The 2,766-nt window shown below is 40.3% G+C and overlaps 1 long non-coding RNA gene across 1 annotated transcript in view; it reads right to left on the bottom strand.

Moving 5' to 3' along the window:
- Positions 1–47: 47 nt before the first annotated feature.
- Positions 48–2,766, bottom strand: part of LOC109291625 — a 30,416-nt gene continuing 27,697 nt past the window's right edge. The window contains exon 3 of the long non-coding RNA XR_002095917.1: positions 48–106. This is a non-coding gene — a long non-coding RNA (uncharacterized LOC109291625). The remainder of the gene's footprint in view (positions 107–2,766) is intronic.

The following is a 2,766-nucleotide window of genomic DNA, read 5'->3' as shown; positions in this document are numbered from 1 at the left end:
GGTCCTTCTCAACTTGGAAGGACGTGGGCAGTGGGGTTCTGCAGGGCATCTGTCCAGTTTCTCACTTCACTCAGTTACGGGAGAGGCTATGGCTAAATTCTCAGTCCTGGAATAAAAAATAATAAAAATGTATTTGCACATTGCAAATGGAGGAATACACAGATTGCTAGCTCTCAGCAGACTGAAGACTTTTGTACAGTACTGCCTCTAAAGCCACAGTATGAACAGCCTCATTACAGTTATCTGATGATAACATTCATCTAAAGAGCAAGCTCAGAGCTGGACAAGTTCCATGAATTCTAAATGTATACATGCCAACCTGTCCAGCTTTAACTATCAGGCCTTACATTAATCTAGCCCATGGCCTTGAAATGCAATTATGTTGAGAGCAAAATTGCAATGGACTAAATATCAAAGCCCTTACTGGGACAAAAACTCCATTGACTTTAATGACAGTTTTGCTGTTCTAAGGAGAGTAAGAACTTTGTAAGGAGATCTGGATTTGGTCCAACATGAAAAAGACATGATTTAATAATAAATGAAGAAATAATTTTCCAGATTAAAGTTTCATTAAGTGTAGTACTACTGCCAAAGGACAGCACATGAAGGCCAAGAAATTTCAGGCATTAAAGTCAGAAATGAACAGTATCAATCTTTTTTTTTATCACTTTATTTTCAGAACATGCTGAATAAGAAAAGGCTTCCATGTCTTATAATAGAGGGGCAGAAAGTAAGAGTTTACAATAAAGAACTGAGAGTCCTGGGGGAGCACAATGATTATGGACTGTACAAATAATTCTTAATAAATATGGGCTCTAGCTCTCAGTTGATCATAATTAATTTTTGGGTACGTGGCTTCCAACAGTTGCAGTCTGTGAGCATCACTGAGGTACTGTAGACAAGTTCTATTATCATCTCTTAGCAGAAATGGATTATCATATCCCAAAATTTCTAGCTGGCTTCAGTTTAATGGTATAATTGCCAGAAAGACCATAGAGGTTTAGGATATTGCTAAAAGCACTGTCATGAGAGATTAAAACTTGCAGCTCTACCTATTCATAGAATCATAGAAAATAAGGTTTGGAAGGGACCTCAGGAGGTCATTTAGTCCAACCAACAGATCAAAAGCAGGACCCATCCCCAACTGTTATTATCCTCTCCAGAAACTACAACTGTAATTTGCTCTTTTGACATTCATACAGCCTGCCTTTTGAGGTCAGGTGGTTACTTGAAAAGAAAAAGAAAGAAAGAAACATCACTAACATTTCACTTAAATTACATAACAAATCTACAAGAGACTATGAATATATTGAGACCAGATCTTCAATATCAGTATCAAAGAATTCAGCCCTCTACCTTTTTATTGGCAAGTAGAAATTAAATTAAACAAAGTCTTTTAAGTATACACCGATGTAGCAACCCTGCTGTTTCATTAGCAGTACCAACATACTCATCCAGCATGAGTAGGGCGGGGAACATGGACTACATGCTGGTTAAGGTAGGTGTTCATTTCAGCATCCAGCTCCTCAGCATAATTCTTTATTAAAACATTTTATTAAAAGAAATGGAACTTGAAAAGCAAACCAGTGAGCTCTGTGTCCACAGCGTACAATAATTCATTAATGTGTGCGTGTACCTGGATGTGTAGTCCACTTTCCCATTTGCAAATTTGCTGAGGGCTCAAAGCCAGTCCCAAAAGTGGTAGCCCTCCACTGGAAAAATAAATTTGCAAGTGGCTCACAATAAAGTTTGAGTTGCACAACCCTGTGCCAAATGAAATGGAAAAAACCATGGCATGCAAGGGCACTGGATTTCAGTAAAGAAACAGGAAGCATAAACAGCAGGCAGTTACCAGGTGGCCATGAATAAGATCAGGCCTTTTTAGGCTAGGTTTCAAGGACAAGATTCCAGCATGGAAGTAGGCTGTTGGTGGTAGAAGGCCCTGGGAAACAACCTATCAGCATGTGACATGAGAGACAACATTTCTATAAGGTTTAAAGAACAATGTAAAAAAATCCAAAGAAGGTGGAGGTCTGTCCACTGGGGATCTACAGGCCAGTGCTGATTTGCCTACTACAAGAAGGACAGACTAGAAGCATGTGCGTCGGGTCCAAGCAACTTTGTGGCTTTCCTATCAGACAGCCTGTAAGAATTAAGATGGGAATCGCTTGTTCTTTTTCTTGTTGCAACTCTAAGTTTACACCTGAAATAGTCACACTTTTTCATTCTACACATTACATTAGTAACATATTTTATAAAGCTAAGAGTACACAAGTGTTTACTAGGCAGCCCCCAAGGGCTAGTGGGCACCTGCATAAGTTGCCCTAAGTATGGCATACTGAGCATGCTACCCCAAAGAAACTAAAGTGCCATGACACCTGGGGTTGCAGCGTGGCTGGTTGCAATGTCTACCCCTAGCTCTGACTGAGTTTTCTGGGGATAACAGCCTCACTACTATTCCACCTCCATTATTTTGCTACACATGAAGCCATTGCTACAGTATGACTACTTACCTCAATTAAGCCACATAAAAACATATCTATAAATGGAATTTTACTATCTACTAGGTCAGGGTTGGGCAAAATGTGGCCCGTGGGCCAGATGTAGCCTGCCAGGCCATTTTATCTGGCCTGAGGGGCCCCCACAAAATTTAGAAAATTAATATTTATCTGCCCCTGGCTACCTGTCATGTGGCCATTGATGGCTTGCCAAAACTCAGTAAGCAGCCCTCCACCCAAAATAATTCCCGCAAGGGAAGTGGGGGTG

This window comes from Gavialis gangeticus, unplaced genomic scaffold (genome assembly GCF_001723915.1).
Source record: "Gavialis gangeticus isolate Ggan-Ray unplaced genomic scaffold, GavGan_comp1, whole genome shotgun sequence".
Taxonomy (NCBI): domain Eukaryota; kingdom Metazoa; phylum Chordata; order Crocodylia; family Gavialidae; genus Gavialis; species Gavialis gangeticus.
The sequence above is the reverse complement of the archived record's forward strand: the minus strand, read 5'-3'. Positions and strand labels throughout refer to the sequence as shown.